The sequence below is a fragment of the Petaurus breviceps genome, unplaced genomic scaffold (assembly GCF_028583685.1).
Source record: "Petaurus breviceps papuanus isolate PSGF00001 unplaced genomic scaffold, PetGlider_PUasm1.0 688, whole genome shotgun sequence".
NCBI lineage: Eukaryota > Metazoa > Chordata > Mammalia > Diprotodontia > Petauridae > Petaurus > Petaurus breviceps.
In genome coordinates, this window is record NW_027186457.1 from 7134805 (window position 1) to 7147028 (window position 12224).

Here is a 12224-nt window from a genome sequence, read left to right on the forward strand (position 1 = left end):
AAGTCTGAAAATATGTGCAATGTATCATGCTTAAGGACCTCCTGCTTCTGCCAAAGTGTCTTCTCACATATCTTCTTTTCAGCTATGCTTATTTAAACCCTCAAAATGTCATCAGGCATTCTGTACTTCTTCCCTCCTTTCTCAGAGGAAAAGATATTCCTATTCTTCACTAATAATAATGCCTCTCTGAACCCCTTAATCCTATCTCTTTTCATCACTTTTAAGACCTTGCCCCAGCACACATCTCTCTTTGATATGTCATCAGTCTCTCTTTTGTTGGGTAATTCCCATCGGCTTAAACTCACTGTGTTAAGATCTCCTAAGTCCTACAACAAAATAAACACAAAAACAATCTTATATTTAATGTATCCACTTTCTTACCACCTACTGGAAAGTTGGCATTACATTGTCACTACACCGATATTGCTCTCTCAAAGGACACCAGTGTCCTCCTTTTCTCCAAACAATAAAACTACAAGATTTCCGAGTTGGAAACAACTCATCCCACTTTTGGATTGCATTAATGACTTGGAAGATTTGGTTGACTTTAAGCCCATATTTGTCTCTTTGTCATTTCTTCTGATTGCTGTTAGTTAAGCACTCTGGGAAAAAAATAGGACAAATCTTTTGTATAACTGTTGTTAAAATATTTGAAAACAGTGAGTATATCCCTTTGAATCAGCCCATCTCTAGGCTAAATAACTTCAAGGCCTTCAACCAATCTTTCTGTGGCATATATTTGAAGTTCTTCGCCATTTGTTGTCTCCTCTTCTGGAGATCTTCTAGTTTATCAATATCTACATTAAATTGTAGTGTCCCAAAGCAAACTGGCTGTCCCAGATGTAATCTGACCAAGGAAATTTACAACAGGGTTATCATCTCCTTACTCACAGTAAGCCTTTCTTTTTTTTTTTAAGCAATCAGGGTTAAGTAACTTCCTCAAGGTTACATGGCCAGTTATTTCTGGGTGTGATGCTGAGTGTTTGAGCACAGGATTCGATCTCCAGGTCATCCCAACACTGGAGCTGGTGTTCTTACTCGCTGTGCTACCTGGCCGCCCCACAGTAAGACTTTCTTAATGAAGCCCAAGTTCTGATTGATTTTGTTGTTGTTTTTGGCCAAATCACACTATTGATTTATATTGAACTTGTAATCCAATAAAATCCTGAGATATTTTTTAAAAAATAAACTGCTATCTAAGCTAGTTTCCCTCATCTTGTACTATTGAAGTGAATTTTTTTTTCTACTCATGTGTAAGACTTTATATTTATCCCAATTGAATTTCATTTTATTTGATTTTGCCCATTGTTCTGGCCCATCATGATCTTTATGGATTCTGACTGTCATGTAGGGTGGGAACTTTCTGTCTAAGCTCTGTATTATCTGAACATTTAGTGAGTATGTCATCCAAGTTTTATCAAAGTCATTGATAAAAATGATAAGCAACCCAGGGCTAAGCATAGACTCAAACAGGCTCATTTTATTACTAGAGTGGTTGATTCCTTTTTTGAAACTGCATGAGATTTTACATGTATTCCTATAGAATTTTTTTAGTCCATTGTTTTAGCTTGTCAAAATCCTAAAAAAAAAAAAAATCTCACCCCCTCTCATTCATTGCATTAGCTATCTATACTAGGGATGTCTTCACCCGATTTGGAAAGGATTTAATCTATACCTTTATTTTTGCCATTGTTAAGTACAATGATTTCCCTCCTATTCTCTTGTCTCTCTGTAGATGACATTGCAGACTTTGTCCTCCTTTCAGCTACTCTCTCTTCCTTTCCTTCTCTCTCAGTTCTTCTACTAACTCTTTAGCCAATCCTTTTGCTGTACTTTGTTAGCTGCTTTTCTTTCCTTCTTAAGATATGTGATGTCCAAGGTTCAGTTCTTAGAGTTCATCTCTTCTCATTCTCAATTGAGAGGACAATTCTATCAACAGCAGCACAGCTTATCTAGGATCTATGTGAAAAATAATTTGGAATACTTGTCATCCCTAGTTCCATAAATGTTCCTCTACATTTCCTCCTTCATATCTTTGTTTATGTGGTTATCTATCCATAGAATTCTACCCCCTCCTGTTAAATCTTACTTAACCATTGAATTCTAGAGCAAATATCATTTCCTCCCCATCCCCAAAGTCACTAATGATCTTTTCCCACTTTGATCTTAAATAACACTTTCCCCTCCTCTTCTCTTTTGAACTTAATACTTAGTGTTTTTGTATTATATCTATTTGTATCTATGTTAAGCAAGGAATGGAGGAAGAAAGGAAGGAAGAATTGTCCAAGTGGAACTGGACAGTTGGGTCCCCAGTGGGGCAGCTACTACCACTCACAGACTGTTGTTTGTCCTTAATTTTGGAAGAGGACCAATGGCATCAGTGTAAAGCCAAGCACAAGCAGCTTTCAAGAGGACTCCTGTTGTGAACAGCTTTTCAAGGTTCTCATTATACAGTATAGTGAACTCTTTATTTATTCAGTAATAGATCAGAGCAAAACATTCACAGAAAATCAAAATATAGCATTCACCATGTCATAACTCAATAGCTTAACACTAAAATGACCATGTAGTTTTCACCAAAGTGGTCACATAGTTTTAAACAAAGTACATTCATTTAGTAAGTCCTTCATTTAGTAAAGTACAAAGGTCAAAGTTCTCCCCTTTGGGGTGCAATTAAGTTACAATACAATATCATCAGTCACTACTCAGCACCCTCTTAAGGGATAGTAGAAAGTACAAAGGCCATTCACCCCTAGATCATAAGTAAAGTACAATTTCATCAGTCAGAATTAAATACCCAAGGAGAGGTCTTTTCATCTTGATCTTGATTTGAGGCAGGCTGGCTCTCAGCTTCCATGGTTCCTCTTCCATGATCCCAGCTACTGCCGAATCCAACCAACTGCCACTTGAGTTCAAAGGCAAACAGCTCCCAGTATCTTGTCCAGCTCTTTGTGCAGTTCCTGTTCCATATTGAAGCTCAGAGTGTCCAGTCCACCACAAGTCTTTATTCAAATACCAGTAAACCAAGTCCCAGAACCAGAAAATCAAAGTCATTAAAGTAACCGTGAAGTTGGTACACATGGTTAATGCAGTGAACACCCATATTCCCAAGCCTTCACAACAGAATAGTTTCCCTCAAACAAGGATCCTCCTCTCTCACTCATGGTAGCTCCTCAGCCTGGTTCAGAAGAAGTTTCCAGAAGAAAAGTCTCAGCAGAAGCTTCATTCTCAAAATCAAAATCACATTCTGGCCTCTCCTGGCTTGCTCAAGAAGTTCTGTCTCAATTCTTAGTTCTCATTTCTCTTCTCAGTTCTTCTCAATTCTCAGTTCAGTCCTCAGTCCAGCAGTAGCAGCCCAGCCTCCAGTTGCTTGCTGAGAGAAGTTCTGCCTCTCCAGCTTGTGTTTTTTCTTTATATAAGGTATTAGCTCCTCCCTGTTATACCCCTTCCTGTTAGCAACGGGGGTTCATACCTTCTGTTTCTTAACAAAGGCTTGATATATTTAACTTGAAACTAAGTGCTAAGTACCTGGTTGATTTCAAAATACAAGGGGATCTTCAAATTCCATTACTATTATAATCAGGAAGGTGATTTCTTGACTTGCAAGTGAATTGGATTTAAGTGAGTCAAGTCTTTCAAAGTCATCACCTTTACTTTCTCCTCCAGGGTGATGAGTCCCTTCCTCCCTCCCTCCCTTCCTTCCTTCCTTCCTTCCTTCCTTCCTTCCTTCCTTCCTTCCTTCCTTCCTTCCTTCCTTCCTTCCTTCCTTCCTTCCTTCCTTTCTTCTTTCCCTTCCTCTGGCCACATGGGGAATCTTACTTTTACATGTGGGTGCTCTGCCCAAAGAAATATAAATTTTGATTGCTGAAACCTCAGAAGATATCTTAGCGTTTGGGAGCTGGATTTTTTCCTCTTCCCTATTTATTTATTCCCTACTTATTTATCCTGCTATTAAAAAAAATACAGGGACAATTAACTCTTTCATCCTATGTAGTTTCATTATGATTTCTTGAAATAAAGCTCTGAAAAATCAGGCTTTGGGATTCAATCTGAGATTCTAATAGAGCTATTTGACCATGACCTAAAGCCAAATAACTCTGGCTGTCACTGATTGGCCAACAATAGGTCCCAACCCAAGCCTTAATTCTTCATTATTTGGATATTGATGGCTCAGAGTGAGTGTAAAAAGCAATTGTTTTCATTCTGGCTAGAAACCCTGAGAGTGTTCCCCTCCAGGTTTGATTTTTTTTTTGAGTAGACAAACTAGACAATATTTTTCTTCATTTTTTACTTATCCTTAAATCATAGAATAGGTGTTGCCTCAGACAAATTGAGACATTGGAAAGACTTTCACTTAAAAAAGCAGGTCTTTCACTGCTTCTGGGATCATTTCCAGTCCTCCTGACCTATGTCTTGCCACTGGACTAAGATAACCCTGGAAGGTTTGATCAACCCTGAGGCTGATGATTTTGCATAGCCCTGCCTCACTTAAATCCACTTGAAAGTTTAGGCATCACCTTCCTGATATCATTGGTCCTCTAGGATAATGAAGGAGAAACAGTAAATGTCTGTAACCTCTGGGAGGGCAAATCTTCTGTCTTTGTATAACCATTAGTGTCTAATATAGTGCTGTCCAAAATCTAGATGTTTACCCAATATTTGCTCAATTAAAACAGACAGCTAGATTAACTATTAACATATGCTTTATGAGTGGATACAAAATATTAACATTACCATCCATATTTCAAATATTTATCTCTGATTGGATACTATATGATAATTATATTCTATTTCAGATTACCATCCACTTGATTTATCATAATGCTTATACTTGCAATTTCCTCAAGACAAAACATCAACTAGTTTAAAATATAACTGGAAAAAGAAACCCAATATTTTCTCTTCCCATGTGGTCCAGTAATGTAGGAAAAGTGAGAGATAGCATTATGTCTTGCATATTAAATGGGCTCTGAACTGTATAACTGATGGATAGCCTGTGTGGTCTTGGTCTCCAGGTATTGTCAAGGGAGCTAGAAAAAGTCTACATTATAATAGCTGCATTTATGAGACAATACAAGAAAATGTCACAGAGAATGAGCAACCACTGAATGGATGAGTTGTTATCTGTATTTTTGGAGGAAATGCCCATATGGATGAGATCATAGATCCATTAAAACATGAAAGAAATTATCAGCTACTTGTTTTGTATCTTAAAACACATTAGGCATATGTGTTGTCACTCTCCCTCAGTTGTTCAAACTTCAAACTATATTGTATACTCCTTGAGATAAGTAGCTTCATATATGTGTGCATGTGTATATGCACATATACATAAATATACACATCTTTAATGTATACAGACATATGTGTATGTATATGTGTACACATAGCTTTTGAATCCCTAATAAAGTGCTAGTTTCAAGTAGAAATTTGAACATTTTGCTGAATTGAATAATAAGTACTTATTATTCAGTCATTTTCAATTGTGTCCTACTCTGTGACCTCATTTCGGTTTTTTTCAGCAAAGATAGTGGAGTGTTATGCCATTTTCTTTTCCAGTTCATTTTACAGATGAGGTAACTAAGACAAACAGGGTTAAGTGACTTGCCCAGTGTCACACAGCTAGCAAGTGTCTGAGACCAGATTTGACTCAGGAACAGGAATCTTCCTAACTTCAAACCCAGTACTCTAGGCACTGCACCACCTAGGTGCCCCCAATAAATAGATAGTAGGGACTTAAAAACGTATTTGTGATACTGAATAGAATCATCACATATATTTTTAATGTCTACTACATATAAATCATTTTACTTAGAGCAGTTATATAATTAATTAAAAATAGTTTCTACCCATAAGAAGCTTCTAACTTAGAATAAGAGTAAAGAAATATGGAAATTAGTCCATTTTTAAACATCTTCAAAAATATTTTTTGAATCTACTGAAATCCAAATAGGAATGAGCACTATAATTTTCATGATACCCATAATAAGCTCCAAGAACTTTTTTTTTCTAAAAAAATTCATTCTCTATCATAACATCTTCTTCCCCTAAGGTTCTATAGTATTTGAGATATGGCAATAAAGTAATGAGTGATACGTGCATAATACATATATACAATATACATTTATACATGCATATAGATGTATATATATGCATGCATGTACATATGTGTATATATGTATAGTGTGTATACATGGATGTATATACACATATTAGAATAGCCATAAAAATGAATTATCCTTCAAAGTAGTCATCTTTTGAACTGCTTTTCAAATTTATCATGGGCTCTAAATTTAATTCTCAGTGTTGACCCAAATATTTGATTACTAACAATATTGTTAGATTAGGTACATATCCTCTGGAGGTGACTATTTTCAAAGGAACATTCCCTTTGTTGACATTTATGCTTCTATACTTTTATTAGTGGGTACCAAGATTCACTTGATTTTTGGGTCATCTACAGTCATCAAATTAACTATTGGTTCTCTAGATGTGAGCTTCTTGTCCAGTGACCAATAAGCTGATAAGCTACTACAGGAACAGAAATATAACGCTGTTAATATTCTTATTATGAGTAAAAATAGAAGACATTAGGAGTTGCAGCCAAATAATAACACAGCTTGTAAAATTGTAAAAAATTGTGTTGGCGGGGCGGCCAGGTAGCACAGCAAGTAAGATCACCGGCTCCAGTGTTGGGACGACTTCGAGATCAAATCCCGGGCTCAGGCACTCAGCACCACACCCAGAAATGACTGGCCGTGTAACCTTGAGCAAGTTACTTAACCCCGATTGCTTAAAAAAAAAATTGTGTTGGTGTAATGTTGGATATCAGAAATGTTTTTTCCTAGCACTCTTTTGTCATTTCACTTTGCAATGTTTGTGACAAATATAGACCAAGCTCTAGCAAGATCAGAATCAAGGTTAACCTTAAAGTACTACCTAAATCTCAAGTATTTTTAGCATCATTAATTATCATCACCACTATCACAATCCCAGAAGTGACCTAGGGTAATGAGTATTCCTTGTCCACCTGCCCTGAACCATGGTGAGAAATAGAAAACCAAAAGGAAAAGTAAGGAGTGTGAGTTTGTGGGAGGTTTTCTAAAAGCCCTAAGGACCCCAAATGGATATAAAAACCAGTGTGAGGCACACTGCCCAAGGATTGAAAAGGGTAGAAAATAAATGGGATAAATCAATTATTCTTGCCACAAGTGGGAAATGAAGAATGCACTGAGTCTCGGGTGAGAAGGACATGTTTCTCAAAAAAATAAGAGTTGCATACAGGAGAGGAGGACGCAGATCTTAAAGCAGATAAAACTTCTTATATCCTGGAGGCATTCTTCATCTCTGGCATTTTTCAAAGCTCCCAGCCTCCTTCACACATACAGAGGATAAAAGTGCCATAAACACTGTCAGGTGAGGCACCAGGGTAGTCTTTCACTAATCACCAGACCCTGGAGGTACTTAGCACCAATTGCTAGGAGTACAAGATGAAGATCGCCACCCTGCAAGATTGATTACACCTGCTGGGAGAGAAGGGCAATGGCATCACAGCAGAGAACAAATGTCAGGAGCAGATCTGCAGTGGTGAGTGATGATGGAGGAGATTAAATTACCAGCCTACATTTCGGGTTCCCTTACTCAGGACAGTACCATGAATTACAGGAGCTGCATGGGTTGAAAGGTCTCAGGGACCCACAAAAAGGTAAAAGATTATTTCTGAAATCTCTATAGGCTCCATTGGAGTCCTTTGTATCTTTTACTCTGTAAATAAAAGAACTTCTATTTTGCATGCCTTGTGAGCTTGAGTATTTGTAAGAGGAAATGGTGGCACCATTGCCAAATGTGGTAGATACTGAAATTTCTGGGTTCTGCCTAAGGGGAGTCAGGCTATTTAAAGGAGTGTTCTAAAAACCATACCCAAGCTTTCTTTGTCAAGGATAAGTCTCAGTCATAAGGGTTATGGAAATAATATAATTCAAAATTTATTTTCATTTATATCTACTGGATATAAATACTGAATTAATTAAAGAATTTGTGAAACCAATCTAAACACATAATCCAAGTCCCTTAACTCCTAATATTAAACTAAATACATTGTAAGACTTTATGAGAAAAAGTTTTGCCAAAAAAAAAAAAACGGGGGGGAGGGGAGGCAGAAAGAGTTTTTGCAACATCTCTGCACCTGTTATAGATAAGCCATAACAAAGACTTATTTCACAAGTGTAGATAAGGATGGGGGCAACTCTATGCTTGACTATACTTTGGGTAATTGAATGCAGCTGGGTAATTAAAAAGGCTGTAATCTCATTAAGGTCTGTGCATTAGGTGTTGTCTGACTCAGACTCTAAATGTTCAGCTCTCAGAGCCAGAATCCTCTTTTGCATTGAGGGGGAAGTAAAACAAAACAAAACAAAAAACCCTTGAATTCTGCTAGGAGTCAAATAGTCTAGGGCAGGAGAGCAGGTAACAGTTGCTTTAATGAAGGGTTCTAGGACCCATCAGGGAATCTTGATTCCTGTGTACTATGTGATGTATCCCTGAGATTTAAATGCCATACCTGTATGAAGTTTGTAGCCCTTGTGTATTAGTTGATAAGCTTCATTTCTTCTCTCCAAAATATTTTCATCTAAGCAAAAGAGAAAAAAAATATTATTATATGACTTGGGGGTGGTGAAAAGAACTGCAAGTAGCCAGAAGTTACTTTGTGTTTTGAAACACTGGCTTGAAACCCTTGTCCTTAAACCTTGGAAGAAGTCACATATAAGTATCCAAGACATTAACCCCCCTTCCCTTGGGGTCCCTTAGTCTCTCTTATGGGATTAAAAAGCAAGTGGTTAAAAATTCTGAATGCACTCCCCAAATGGAATACGCTTACAGGTCTAAAAGAAGAAAGAAAAAGAAAAACCCTTCATTCTGGCCCCTATAGTGACTCCCTTTTCCCCCAAGATTGATTATGTTCATAAATGTCCTCTGCTATTATTGACCTGCCTTGGCAGACCCGACCCAGTAGCAAGAAGTACAAATGAAGTCCTAGGCAATCTCATCAGCACCTAGGAGAGTGCTCAGCATCTGTAAAAGAAAGTAGAGTGCAAAATGCCACCAGGAAGGTACCTCTTCTCTTTGGTCTTGGTCTACCCCTGAATTGATTAGTATCTATTACTCTCAGAGCCACAGGCAACCAGAACTCCTGAAAGGGAGGTATTGCATCTTCCACTTCCTCTATCACTCCCCACAACTCCCAGGGCAGTCCCCTGTATACATTGAGACTCAATAAAGGTTGCTGCCTGATTGACAATCCATTTCCAGAAGCACAATGCCAGGGACTCAGAATCCACTGTGGTTTTCAGCTGCTACAGTGATCAAAGAGGGATTGGATGGTGAACTTTTCTGCCAGGTCAGCTTCCAGTGACTATAAATGAGCCATGAATCACAGCAGGAAAGGGAAAGCAGGGGGTTTGTGTATGGTGGAGAAGAGGAGGGGGAGGGTACACTGCTATGGGATGTGTCTTTCTGAAGTCATTTTAACTGGCAGATTAAATCAATGCAAAGCATCAATGCATTCAGCTGCATTAGCCTGAATTAGTATAGATTGGGGACTCTAGTACTTCTCCTAATTAAAGCACTCAATTTAAGAGGAAGATTTTTTGTTGCCAATGCTAGGAAAATTAAATTTAAAATCTGCCACAGTGCATATTCCTTCCCCCCTCCCCTTATTCTGGATAACTATAATTAAACCATTGTTAAATATCACCCCCACCCATAGAGAGAGATGGGAAAATGACTTGGAAAGGAAGTGGCATGAGACAGACAAAATGAAGTGCAACAGATAAGGAGCAATATTGTTTTCCTCATTTTTATGACTGTTATTGTCACATGGACAGAGTTCACATCACCTTTCTTATTTCATATCCTCTCTGAGTCACTTCAGTGATCCAAAAAATTCTGATTCATAAAAAGTGTCACAAAGAACTTGGATGCTCAGATCTCTATTAAAATAATGGAAAATTATACTCTTCTCAACCTGATGTGTTTGCTGACATACTGGATATTACATTTGGGGGAGAAATTTTAATTTAAAACTTGGTCAAATCTATAATGGAAGAGAGTAAGAGTATTGTTACAACTGGAAAATCTCTTCTCCCCTTCAAACAGAAGCCCGTTCAAATCTGTTTTAGATTACAATTTTCCTTAGACTCCCTGTACCATCTGTTGTTGTTGAGCTGGTTTGGCTGTTATAATAGTCAAGTAGTCATTTTAAATGCTAGAAGAACCTATAATAGCTTCAATTCACTTTATTTATCAAGCATTGTTTAAACATTAACTATGTACCATACACTGGGCTAGGTCCTGGGGATCCAAAGACAGAGAATAAAACACTACCCACCCTCGAAGAACTTATATTTGACCAGGGAGAGGGGAGGAGGTAGCAAGTAGCTATAAAAATAATTATAAAATAAAAGTAGGGTAGATTTTAGCACGTATAAAGTAGATTTTTGTTATTCCTTCTTAGAGGTTAGTTTCCCAGTATCCATAGCCATAAAAATCTCTTGTTCCCAGGTATTAGATATGAGTTCTCACAATTATGGTTCAAAACATCTCTACCACGCTTGTGTAGCATTATATAATGATAAATAGCATAAACATTTGTGCTTAAATTGTAAATATCAACTGTGATGGCACAGTGACACAACAGTCAGGTAATTTAAACATAATGAGGCTATTGCTGGAAATATGCCTTCTTTGTTGCCCTATAAAGCAGGTGGGCAGTGGTAGGTGAGTGGGGAATGCTTAGGGTTGAGTTACCAAGTTGAAATGCTTGTGTGTTCCTTGATCAGCCTTCATCAAGGCTTGGGGGGAATCCTTGTTTGCCTCAACCAGTCCCCATTGAGGCTTGAGTGGATTTAGTGGAGTATATAAGCTGTACCTATCTCAGGTCCATCAAGATATTGGACTAGTTGCCCCCTTTCTGGCCAGCCCCTGTGAGAAGCGTCATTAGGGAATACTTGTAGAGGTTGGTGCTCCCATTATCAGCAACCTTCTTGTGAGAGTAGAATAGAATAAAGTAAGATTATTAACCCCTCTGAAGCTGTCTTCCTGCCTGACTAGATCAAGGGTGAACCTGTGCCAGCAGCTCTCCTGTGTGCTAATGTTATTTGTCTTACAAACACATCATATATATATATATATATATATATATATATATATATATATATATATATATATATGTATAGTAATTTCTGGGTGGAATGTAGAGGCCTAATGTGTTGACAATAGAACACAGGCTCCAGAGGGCACAATCAAAAGGTAGGCATGGGTAGGATGAGGATGACTTCTGAGAGATAGTGCTGATGAATGGACATTGATTGAGCATCAATGGATGAATAGAGCAGAGAATGGTTATCAGGAAAGGAACTTCTGAGGGAGGCAGCCTACAACTCAAAACCACAAAGATTCTTAGTGGAACCACAAAGCATCAGTCTTCAGCTTCACCCTTCAATTATACTTCAAAGGTAATATTGATTTCATCATCAGTTCTTAAGGAAGAAGTCAGAGGTGACATCTTATAATCTCTGTTCCTTTTTGATGTTCAAAACAGGGGTTGAGAGAGTCCCACAGCCAGGCTAGGAGCAGAAGATACAGCAGGTTTGAAGCCTATGGCCTCAGCAAGATCAAGTTTTATTCCATAATCTGCCTCAATGTAGAGTAGATGTTAGAGAATCTTTGATCTCATTTTCAGCACATTCCTCATTATTTTGTTTTCTTCTATCTTATGGGTCTAAAAGAGTATCCTCCCATCTCCCATTGTCTTCAGTATCTTTAATTCACCACCCATAGTAGGTAAAATTAAGAAGAACTTGAACCGGCAAATGAAGGTCCCCATCACATTAGGAATTATCTCTTTGGTGTATGGAAGTATTTACTAGCATACAAGGAAGTATCCCACATTAGGTGATCTCTGTTACTTCCTACTATGTTACTTTGGGCAAGTCACTACACTCTGAAACCATTTCTTCATCTGTAAAATGGGATTGTAATAATTCTACTACCTACTTCTCAGCTTTGTCGTGCACTAGAGATCCCACTTCATCCTCTCTTCTCCAGTACTTTGACCCCTCTATAATCCGAACTCTCCCACTTATCTTAAAACTCCCTGTCTCTTGGTTACTTCCCTACTGCCTATAAACATGTTAAATTGCCACAGCCCTTAATTAATCCTATAA

General features: G+C 37.8%; 1 long non-coding RNA gene across 1 annotated transcript in view; it reads right to left on the bottom strand.

Moving 5' to 3' along the window:
• Window positions 1–3930: 3930 nt before the first annotated feature.
• Window positions 3931–12224, bottom strand: part of LOC138174343 (uncharacterized) — a 154804-nt gene continuing 146510 nt past the window's right edge. Inside the window, exons 3-4 of the long non-coding RNA XR_011171679.1 lie at window positions 8561–8629; window positions 3931–7526 (exon numbers count right to left, since the gene is read on the bottom strand). This is a non-coding gene — a long non-coding RNA (uncharacterized lncRNA). The remainder of the gene's footprint in view (window positions 7527–8560; window positions 8630–12224) is intronic.